Here is a 13,120-nt window from a genome sequence, read left to right as displayed (position 1 = left end):
CCGCAGCAACACCCAGATCCCTCTTTACTGCAGCAACACACAGATTCCTCTGTACCACAGCGACACCCAGATCCCTCTGTACCACAGCAACACCCAGATCCCTTTGTATCACAGCGACACCCAGAATCCTCTGTACCGCAGCAACATTCAGATCCCTCTGCACCACAGCAACACCCAGATCCCTCTGTACCACAGCAACACACAGATCCCTCTGTACCACAGCAACACCCAGATCCCTCCGTACCACAGCGGCACCCAGATCCCTCTGTACCACAGCAACACCCAGATCTATCCGTACCACAGCAACACCCAGATCACTCTGTACCACAGCGACACCCAGATCACTCTGTACCACAGCGACACACAGATCCCTCTGTACCACAGCAACATCCTGATCCCTCTGTACAGCAGCGACACCAGATCCCTCTGTACCGCAGCAACACCCAGATCCCTCTGTACCGCAGCAACACCCAGATCCCTCAGTACCACAGCGACACCCAGATCCCTCTATACCGCAGTGACACCTTGATCCCTCTGTACCACAGCGACGCCCAGATCCCTCTGTACCACAGCAACACCCAGATCCCTCTGTACCACAGCAACACCCAGAACCCTCTGTACCGCAGCAACACCCAGATCCCTCTGTACCACAGCAACACCCAGATCCCTCTGTACCTCAGCAACACCCAGAGCCCTCTGCACCGCAGCAACACCCAGATCCCTCTGTACCACAGCGACACCCAGATCCCTCTATACCGCAGTGACACCTTGATCCCTCTGTACCACAGCGACGCCCAGATCCCTCTGTACCACAGCAACACCCAGATCCCTCTGCACCGCAGCAACACCCAGATCCCTCTGTACCTCAGCAACACCCAGATCCCTCTGTACCGCAGCAACACCCAGATCCCTTTGTACTGCAGCAACACCCAGATCCCTCTTTACCGCAGCAACACCCAGATTCCTCTGTACCACAGCGACACCCAGATCCCTCTGTACCACAGCAACACCCAGGTCCCTTTTAATCAAAGGGACACCCAGAATCCTCTGTACCGCAGCAACATTCAGATCCCTCTGTACCACAGCAACACCCAGATCCCTCTGTACCACAGCAACACCCAGATCCCTCCGTACCACAGCGGCACCCAGATCCCTCTGTACCACAGCAACACCCAGATCCCTCTGTACCACAGCAACACCCAGATCCCTCTGCACCGCAGCAACACCCAGATCCCTCTGTACCGCAGCAACACCCAGATCCCTCTGTACCGCAGCAACACCCAGATCACATTGTACCGCAGCAACACCCAGATCCCTCTTTACCGCAGCAACACCCAGATTCCTCTGTACCACAGCTACACCCAGATCCCTCTGTACCACAGCAACACCCAGATCCCTCTGTACCACAGCAACACCCAGATCCCTCCGTACCACAGCGGCACCCAGATCCCTCTGTACCACAGCAACACCCAGATCTATCTGTACCACAGCAACACCCAGATCCCTCTGTACCACAGCGACACCCAGATCACTCTGTACCACAGCGACACACAGATCCCTCTGTACCGCAGCGACACGCAGATCCCTCTGTACCACAGCAACACCCAGATCCCTCTCTACCGCAGCGACACCCAGATCCTTCTGTACCACAGCGACACCCAGATCCCTCTGTCCCTCAGCTACACCCAAATCCCTCTTTGCCACAGCAACACCCAGATCCCTCTGTACCACAGTGACACCCAGAATCCTCTTTAACACAGGGACACATAGATCCCGCTGTACCATAGGAAAACCCTGATGCCTCTGTACCACAGCAACACACAGATCCCTCTGTACCACAGCAACACCCAGATCTATCTGTACCGCAGCAACACCCATATCCCTCTGTACCACAGCGACACGCAGATCCCTCTGTAGCACTGCGACACCCAGATCCCTCTGTACCGCAGCAATACCCATATCCCTCTGTACCACAGCAACACCCACATCCCTCTATACCACAGCAACACCCAAATCCCTATGTACCACAGCAACACCAACATCCCTCTGTACCACAGCAACACCCAGATCCCTCTGTACCACAGCAACACCCAGATCCCTCTGTACCACTGCGACACCCAGATCCCTCTGTACCGCAGCAATACCCATATCCCTCTGTACCACAGCAACACCCACATCCCTCTGTACCACAGTGACACCCAGATCCCTATGTACCACAGCGACACATAGATCCCGCTGTACCATAGGAAAACCCTGATGCCTCTGTACCACAGCAACACACAGATCCCTCTGTACCGCAGCAACACCCAGATCCCTCTGTACCGCTGCGACACCCACATCCCTCTGCACCACACCAACACCCAGATTGCTCTGTACCACAGCGACACACAGATCCCTCTGTACCACAGCAACAGCCAGCTTCCTCTGTACCACAGCGACTCCCAGATCCCTCTGTACCGCAGCAACAACCAGATCCCTCTGTACCACAGAGACACCCAGATTCCTCTGTACCGCAGCGACACCCAGATCCCTCTGTACCGCAACGACACCCAGATCCCTCTGTACCACAGCGACACCCAGATCCCTCTGTACCGCAGCGACACCCAGATCCCTGTGTACCGCAGCAACTCCCAGATCCCTCAGTACCACAGCGACACCCAGATCCCTCTGTACCACGGCGACACCCAGATCCCTCTGTACCACAGCAATACCCAGATCCCTCTGTACCGCAGCAACACCCAGAACCCTCTGTACCGCAGCAACACCCAGATCCCTATGTACCGCAGCAACACCCAGATCCCTCTGTACCGCAGCAACACCCAGATCCTTCTGTACCACAGCAACAACCAGATCCCTCTGTACCGCAGCAACACCCAGATCCCTCTGTACCGCAGCAACACCCAGATCCCTCTGTACCTCAGCAACACCCAGATCCCTCTGTACCTCAGCAACACCCAGATCCCTCTCTACCGCAGCAACAACCAGATCACTCTGTACCACAGCAACACCCAGATCCCTCTGCACCGCAGCAATGCCCAGATCCCTCTGTGCCGCAGCAACACCCAGATCCCTCTGTACCGCAGCAACACCCAGATCCCTTTGTACCGCAGCAACACCCAGATCCCTCTTTACCGCAGCAACACCCAGATCCCTCTGTACCACAGCAACACCCAGGTCCCTCTGTACCACAGCAACACCCAGATCCCTCCGTACCACAGCGGCACCCAGATCCCTCTGTACCACAGCAACACCCAGATCTCTCTGTACCACAGCAACACCCAGATCCCTCTATACCACAGCAACATTCAGATCCTCCTGTACCACAGCGACACCCAGATCCCTCTGTACCACAGCAACACCCAGATCCCTCAGTACCACAGCAAAACCCAGATCCCTCTGTAACACAACAACACCCAGATCCCTCTGTACCACAGCAAAACCCAGATCCCTCTGTACCGCAGCAACACCCAGATCCCTCTGTACCGCAGCAACACCCAGATCCCTCTGTACCGCAGCAACACCCAGATCCCTCAGTACCACAGCGACACCCAGATCCCTCTGTACCGCAGTGACACCTTAATCCCTCTGTACCACATCGACACCCAGATCCCTCTGTACCACAGCAACACCCAGATCCCTCTGTACCACAGCAATACCAGATCCCTCTGTACCACAGCAACACCCAGATCCCTCTGTACCGGAGCGACACCCAGATCTCTCTGTACCACAGCAACACCTAGATCCCTCTGTACCACAGCGACACCCAGATCCCTCTGTACCGCAGCAACAACCAGAACCCTCTGTACCGCTGCAACACCCAGATCCCTCTGTACCACAGCAACACCCAGATCCCTCTGTACCTCAGCAACACCCAGAGCCCTCTGTACCGCAGCAACACCCAGATCCCACTGTACCACAGCAACACCCAGATCCCTCTGCAGCGCAGCAACACCCAGATCCCTCTGTACCGCAGCAACACCCAGATCCCTCTGTACCGCAGCAACACCCAGATCCCTTTGTACTGCAGCAACACCCAGATCCCTCTTTACCGCAGCAACACCCGGATTCCTCTGTACCACAGCGACACCCATATCCCTCTGTACCACAGCAACACCCAGATCCCTTTTAATCACAGCGAAACCCAGAATCCTCTGTACCGCAGCAACATTCAGATCCCTCTGTACCACAGCAACACCCAGATCCCTCTGTACCACAGCATCACCCAGATCCCTCCGTACCACAGCGGCACCCAGATCCCTCTGTACCACAGCAACACCCAGATCTATCTGTACCACAGCAACACCCAGATCCCTCTGTACCACAGCAACACCCAGATCCCTCTGTACCTCAGCAACACCCAGATCCCTCTGTACCTCAGCAACACCCAGATCCCTCTCTACCGCAGCAACAACCAGATCACTCTGTACCACAGCAACACCCAGATCCCTCTGCACCGCAGCAATGCCCAGATCCCTCTGTGCCGCAGCAACACCCAGATCCCTCTGTACCGCAGCAACACCCAGATCCCTTTGTACCGCAGCAACACCCAGATCCCTCTTTACCGCAGCAACACCCAGATCCCTCTGTACCACAGCAACACCCAGGTCCCTCTGTACCACAGCAACACCCAGATCCCTCCGTACCACAGCGGCACCCAGATCCCTCTGTACCACAGCAACACCCAGATCTCTCTGTACCACAGCAACACCCAGATCCCTCTATACCACAGCAACATTCAGATCCTCCTGTACCACAGCGACACCCAGATCCCTCTGTACCACAGCAACACCCAGATCCCTCAGTACCACAGCAAAACCCAGATCCCTCTGTAACACAACAACACCCAGATCCCTCTGTACCACAGCAAAACCCAGATCCCTCTGTACCGCAGCAACACCCAGATCCCTCTGTACCGCAGCAACACACAGATCCCTCTGTACCGCAGCAACACCCAGATCCCTCAGTACCACAGCGACACCCAGATCCCTCTGTACCGCAGTGACACCTTAATCCCTCTGTACCACATCGACACCCAGATCCCTCTGTACCACAGCAACACCCAGATCCCTCTGTACCACAGCAATACCAGATCCCTCTGTACCACAGCAACACCCAGATCCCTCTGTACCGGAGCGACACCCAGATCTCTCTGTACCACAGCAACACCTAGATCCCTCTGTACCACAGCGACACCCAGATCCCTCTGTACCGCAGCAACAACCAGAACCCTCTGTACCGCTGCAACACCCAGATCCCTCTGTACCACAGCAACACCCAGATCCCTCTGTACCTCAGCAACACCCAGAGCCCTCTGTACCGCAGCAACACCCAGATCCCACTGTACCACAGCAACACCCAGATCCCTCTGCAGCGCAGCAACACCCAGATCCCTCTGTACCGCAGCAACACCCAGATCCCTCTGTACCGCAGCAACACCCAGATCCCTTTGTACTGCAGCAACACCCAGATCCCTCTTTACCGCAGCAACACCCGGATTCCTCTGTACCACAGCGACACCCATATCCCTCTGTACCACAGCAACACCCAGATCCCTTTTAATCACAGCGAAACCCAGAATCCTCTGTACCGCAGCAACATTCAGATCCCTCTGTACCACAGCAACACCCAGATCCCTCTGTACCACAGCATCACCCAGATCCCTCCGTACCACAGCGGCACCCAGATCCCTCTGTACCACAGCAACACCCAGATCTATCTGTACCACAGCAACACCCAGATCCCTCTGTACCACAGCGACACCCAGATCACTCTGTACCACAGCGACACCCAGATCACTCTGTACCACAGCGACACACAGATCCTTCTGTACCACAGCAACATCCAGATCCCTCTGTACCACAGCAACACCCAGATCCCTCTGTACCACAGCGACACTCAGTTCCCTCTGTACCACAGCAACACCGAGAGCCGTCTGTACCGCAGCAACACCCAGATCCCTCTGTACCACAGCAACACCCAGATCCCTCTGCACCGCAGCAACACCCAGATCCCTCTGTACCGCAGCAACACCCAGATGCCTCTTTACTGCAGCAACACCCAGATTCCTCTGTAGCACAGCAACACCCAGATCCCTTTGTATCACAGCGACACCCTGAATCCTCTGTACCGCAGCAACACCCAGATCCCTCTGTACCACAGCAACACCCAGATCACTCTGTACCACAGCAACACCCAGATCCCTCTGTACCGCAGCAACACCCAGATCCCTCTTTACTGCAGCAACACACAGATTCCTCTGTACCACAGCGACACCCAGATCCCTCTGTACCACAGCAACACCCAGATCCCTTTGTATCACAGCGACACCCAGAATCCTCTGTACCGCAGCAACATTCAGATCCCTCTGCACCACAGCAACACCCAGATCCCTCTGTACCACAGCAACACACAGATCCCTCTGTACCACAGCAACACCCAGATCCCTCCGTACCACAGCGGCACCCAGATCCCTCTGTACCACAGCAACACCCAGATCTATCCGTACCACAGCAACACCCAGATCACTCTGTACCACAGCGACACCCAGATCACTCTGTACCACAGCGACACACAGATCCCTCTGTACCACAGCAACATCCTGATCCCTCTGTACAGCAGCGACACCAGATCCCTCTGTACCGCAGCGACACCCAGATCCTTCTGTACCACAGCGACACCCAGATCCCTCTGTCCCTCAGCTACACCAAGATCCCTCTTTGCCACAGCAACACCCAGATCCCTCTGTACCACAGTGACACCCAGAATCCTCTGTAACACAGGGACACCCAGATCCCTTTGTACCGCAGCAAAACCCATATCCCTCTGTGCCACAGCAACACCCATATCCCTCTATACCACAGCAACACCCAAATCCCTCTGTACCACAGCAACACCAACATCCCTCTGGACCACAGCAACACCCAGATCCCTCTGTACCACAGCAACACCCAGATCCCTCTGTACCACTGCGACACCCAGATCCCTCTGTACCGCAGCAATACCCATATCCCTCTGTACCACAGCAACACCCACATCCCTCTGTACCACAGTGACACCCAGATCCCTATGTACCACAGCGACACACAGATCCCGCTGTACCATAGCAAAACCCAGATGCCTCTGTACCACAGCAACACACAGATCCCTCTGTACCGCAGCAACACCCAGATACCCCTGTACCGCTGCAACACCCACATCCCTCTGTACCACACCAACACCCAGATTCCTCTGTACCACAGCGACACACAGATCCCTCTGTACCACAGCAACAGCCAGCTTCCTCTGTACCACAGCGACACCCAGATCCCTCTGTACCTCAGCAACACCCAGATCCCTCTGTACCTCAGCAACACCCAGATCCCTCTCTACCGCAGCAACAACCAGATCACTCTGTACCACAGCAACACCCAGATCCCTCTGCACCGCAGCAATGCCCAGATCCCTCTGTGCCGCAGCAACACCCAGATCCCTCTGTACCGCAGCAACACCCAGATCCCTTTGTACCGCAGCAACACCCAGATCCCTCTTTACCGCAGCAACACCCAGATCCCTCTGTACCACAGCAACACCCAGGTCCCTCTGTACCACAGCAACACCCAGATCCCTCCGTACCACAGCGGCACCCAGATCCCTCTGTACCACAGCAACACCCAGATCTCTCTGTACCACAGCAACACCCAGATCCCTCTATACCACAGCAACATTCAGATCCTCCTGTACCACAGCGACACCCAGATCCCTCTGTACCACAGCAACACCCAGATCCCTCAGTACCACAGCAAAACCCAGATCCCTCTGTAACACAACAACACCCAGATCCCTCTGTACCACAGCAAAACCCAGATCCCTCTGTACCGCAGCAACACCCAGATCCCTCTGTACCTCAGCAACACCCAGATCCCTCTCTACCGCAGCAACAACCAGATCACTCTGTACCACAGCAACACCCAGATCCCTCTGCACCGCAGCAATGCCCAGATCCCTCTGTGCCGCAGCAACACCCAGATCCCTCTGTACCGCAGCAACACCCAGATCCCTTTGTACCGCAGCAACACCCAGATCCCTCTTTACCGCAGCAACACCCAGATCCCTCTGTACCACAGCAACACCCAGGTCCCTCTGTACCACAGCAACACCCAGATCCCTCCGTACCACAGCGGCACCCAGATCCCTCTGTACCACAGCAACACCCAGATCTCTCTGTACCACAGCAACACCCAGATCCCTCTATACCACAGCAACATTCAGATCCTCCTGTACCACAGCGACACCCAGATCCCTCTGTACCACAGCAACACCCAGATCCCTCAGTACCACAGCAAAACCCAGATCCCTCTGTAACACAACAACACCCAGATCCCTCTGTACCACAGCAAAACCCAGATCCCTCTGTACCGCAGCAACACCCAGATCCCTCTGTACCGCAGCAACACCCAGATCCCTCTGTACCGCAGCAACACCCAGATCCCTCAGTACCACAGCGACACCCAGATCCCTCTGTACCGCAGTGACACCTTAATCCCTCTGTACCACATCGACACCCAGATCCCTCTGTACCACAGCAACACCCAGATCCCTCTGTACCACAGCAATACCAGATCCCTCTGTACCACAGCAACACCCAGATCCCTCTGTACCGGAGCGACACCCAGATCTCTCTGTACCACAGCAACACCTAGATCCCTCTGTACCACAGCGACACCCAGATCCCTCTGTACCGCAGCAACAACCAGAACCCTCTGTACCGCTGCAACACCCAGATCCCTCTGTACCACAGCAACACCCAGATCCCTCTGTACCTCAGCAACACCCAGAGCCCTCTGTACCGCAGCAACACCCAGATCCCACTGTACCACAGCAACACCCAGATCCCTCTGCAGCGCAGCAACACCCAGATCCCTCTGTACCGCAGCAACACCCAGATCCCTCTGTACCGCAGCAACACCCAGATCCCTTTGTACTGCAGCAACACCCAGATCCCTCTTTACCGCAGCAACACCCGGATTCCTCTGTACCACAGCGACACCCATATCCCTCTGTACCACAGCAACACCCAGATCCCTTTTAATCACAGCGAAACCCAGAATCCTCTGTACCGCAGCAACATTCAGATCCCTCTGTACCACAGCAACACCCAGATCCCTCTGTACCACAGCATCACCCAGATCCCTCCGTACCACAGCGGCACCCAGATCCCTCTGTACCACAGCAACACCCAGATCTATCTGTACCACAGCAACACCCAGATCCCTCTGTACCACAGCGACACCCAGATCACTCTGTACCACAGCGACACCCAGATCACTCTGTACCACAGCGACACACAGATCCTTCTGTACCACAGCAACATCCAGATCCCTCTGTACCACAGCAACACCCAGATCCCTCTGTACCACAGCGACACTCAGTTCCCTCTGTACCACAGCAACACCGAGAGCCGTCTGTACCGCAGCAACACCCAGATCCCTCTGTACCACAGCAACACCCAGATCCCTCTGCACCGCAGCAACACCCAGATCCCTCTGTACCGCAGCAACACCCAGATGCCTCTTTACTGCAGCAACACCCAGATTCCTCTGTAGCACAGCAACACCCAGATCCCTTTGTATCACAGCGACACCCTGAATCCTCTGTACCGCAGCAACACCCAGATCCCTCTGTACCACAGCAACACCCAGATCACTCTGTACCACAGCAACACCCAGATCCCTCTGTACCGCAGCAACACCCAGATCCCTCTTTACTGCAGCAACACACAGATTCCTCTGTACCACAGCGACACCCAGATCCCTCTGTACCACAGCAACACCCAGATCCCTTTGTATCACAGCGACACCCAGAATCCTCTGTACCGCAGCAACATTCAGATCCCTCTGCACCACAGCAACACCCAGATCCCTCTGTACCACAGCAACACACAGATCCCTCTGTACCACAGCAACACCCAGATCCCTCCGTACCACAGCGGCACCCAGATCCCTCTGTACCACAGCAACACCCAGATCTATCCGTACCACAGCAACACCCAGATCACTCTGTACCACAGCGACACCCAGATCACTCTGTACCACAGCGACACACAGATCCCTCTGTACCACAGCAACATCCTGATCCCTCTGTACAGCAGCGACACCAGATCCCTCTGTACCGCAGCGACACCCAGATCCTTCTGTACCACAGCGACACCCAGATCCCTCTGTCCCTCAGCTACACCAAGATCCCTCTTTGCCACAGCAACACCCAGATCCCTCTGTACCACAGTGACACCCAGAATCCTCTGTAACACAGGGACACCCAGATCCCTTTGTACCGCAGCAAAACCCAAATCCCTCTGTGCCACAGCAACACCCATATCCCTCTATACCACAGCAACACCCAAATCCCTCTGTACCACAGCAACACCAACATCCCTCTGGACCACAGCAACACCCAGATCCCTCTGTACCACAGCAACACCCAGATCCCTCTGTACCACTGCGACACCCAGATCCCTCTGTACCGCAGCAATACCCATATCCCTCTGTACCACAGCAACACCCACATCCCTCTGTACCACAGTGACACCCAGATCCCTATGTACCACAGCGACACACAGATCCCGCTGTACCATAGCAAAACCCAGATGCCTCTGTACCACAGCAACACACAGATCCCTCTGTACCGCAGCAACACCCAGATACCCCTGTACCGCTGCAACACCCACATCCCTCTGTACCACACCAACACCCAGATTCCTCTGTACCACAGCGACACACAGATCCCTCTGTACCACAGCAACAGCCAGCTTCCTCTGTACCACAGCGACACCCAGATCCCTTTGTACCGCAGCAACAACCAGATCCCTCTGTACCACAGAGACACCCAGATTCCTCCGTACAGCAGCGACACCCAGATCCCTCTGTGCCGCAGCGACACCCAGATCCCTCTGTACCACAGCGACACCCAGATTCCTCTGTACCGCAGCGACACCCAGATCCCTCTGTACCGCAACGACACCCAGATCCCTCTGTACCACAGCGACACCCAGATCCCTCTGTACCGCAGCGACACCCAGATCCCTGTGTACCGCAGCAACACCCAGATCCCTCAGTACCACAGCGACACCCAGATCCCTCTGTACCACGGCGACACCCAGATCCCTCTGTACAACAGCAACACCGAGATCCCTCTGTACCACAGCAATACCCAGATCCCTCTGTACCGCAGCAACACCCAGAACGCTCTGTACCGCAGCAACACCCAGATCCCTCTGTGCCGCAGCAACACCCAGATCCCTCTGTACCGCAGCAACACCCAGATCCTTCTGTACCACAGCAACAACCAGATCCCTCTGTACCGCAGCAACACCCAGATCCCTCTGTACCGCAGCTACACCCAGATCACTCTGTACCTCAGCAACACCCAGATCCCTCTGTACCTCAGCAACACCCAGATCCCTCTCTACCGCAGCAACAACCAGATCACTCTGTACCACAGCAACACCCAGATCCCTCTGCACCGCAGCAATGCCCAGATCCCTCTGTGCCGCAGCAACACCCAGATCCCTCTGTACCGCAGCAACACCCAGATCCCTTTGTACCGCAGCAACACCCAGATCCCTCTTTACCGCAGCAACACCCAGATCCCTCTGTACCACAGCAACACCCATGTCCCTCTGTACCACAGCAACACCCAGATCCCTCCGTACCACAGCGGCACCCAGATCCCTCTGTACCACAGCAACACCCAGATCTCTCTGTACCACAGCAACACCCAGATCCCTCTATACCACAGCAACATTCAGATCCTCCTGTACCACAGCGACACCCAGATCCCTCTGTACCACAGCAACACCCAGATCCCTCTGTACCACAGCAAAACCCAGATCCCTCTGTAACACAACAACACCCAGATCCCTCTGTACCACAGCAAAACCCAGATCCCTCTGTACCGCAGCAACACCCAGATCCCTCTGTACCGCAGCAACACCCAGATCCCTCTGTACCGCAGCAACACCCAGATCCCTCAGTCCCACAGCGACACCCAGATCCCTCTGTACCGCAGTGACACTTTAATCCCTCTGTACCACATCGACACCCAGATCCCTCTGTACCACAGCAACACCCAGATCCCTCTGTACCACAGCAATACCAGATCCCTCTGTACCACAGCAACACCCAGATCCCTCTGTACAGGAGCGACACCCAGATCTCTCTGTACCACAGCAACACCTAGATTCCTCTGTACCACAGCGACACCCAGATCCCTCTGTACCGCAGCAACAACCAGAACCCTCTGTACCGCTGCAACACCCAGATCCCTCTGTACCACAGCAACACCCAGATCCCTCTGTACCTCAGCAACACCCAGAGCCCTCTGTACCGCAGCAACACCCAGATCCCACTGTACCACAGCAACACCCAGATCCCTCTGCACCGCAGCAACACCCAGATCCCTCTGTACCGCAGCAACACCCAGATCCCTCTGTACCGCAGCAACACCCAGATCCCTTTGTACTGCAGCAACACCCAGATCCCTCTTTACCGCAGCAACACCCGGATTCCTCTGTACAACAGCGACACCCATATCCCTCTGTACCACAGCAACACCCAGATCCCTTTTAATCACAGCGAAACCCAGAATCCTCTGTACCGCAGCAACATTCAGATCCCTCTGTACCACAGCAACACCCAGATCCCTCTGTACCACAGCAACACCCAGATCCCTCCGTACCACAGCGGCACCCAGATCCCTCTGTACCACAGCAACACCCAGATCTATCTGTACCACAGCAACACCCAGATCCCTCTGTACCACAGCGACACCCAGATCTCTCTGTAACACAGCAACACCGAGAGCCCTCTGTACCGCAGCAACACCCAGATCCCTCTGTACCACAGCAACACCCAGATCCCTCTGCACCGCAGCAACACCCAGATCCCTCTGTACCACAGCGACACCCAGATCTCTCTGTACCACAGCAACACCCAGATCCCTCTGTACCACAGCAACACCCAGATCCCTCTGCACCGCAGCAACACCCAGATCCCTCTGTACCGCAGCAACACCCAGATCCCTCTTTACTGCAGCAACACCCAGATTCCTCTGTACCACAGCAACACCCAGATCCCTTTGTATCACA

At 55.8% G+C, this 13,120-nt stretch overlaps 1 protein-coding gene across 1 annotated transcript in view; it reads left to right on the top strand.

Annotated features, from left to right (window-relative positions):
• The window catches only part of LOC140395883 (complement factor B-like), a 684,813-nt gene that overhangs the window by 138,811 nt on the left and 532,882 nt on the right, over positions 1-13,120 (top strand). The gene's annotated exons all lie outside the window — the stretch shown is intronic.

This window comes from Scyliorhinus torazame, chromosome 19 (assembly GCF_047496885.1).
Source record: "Scyliorhinus torazame isolate Kashiwa2021f chromosome 19, sScyTor2.1, whole genome shotgun sequence".
Classification (NCBI taxonomy): domain Eukaryota; kingdom Metazoa; phylum Chordata; class Chondrichthyes; order Carcharhiniformes; family Scyliorhinidae; genus Scyliorhinus; species Scyliorhinus torazame.
Note: the sequence above shows the minus strand (reverse complement) of the source record. Positions and strands in the feature narration are given on the sequence as shown.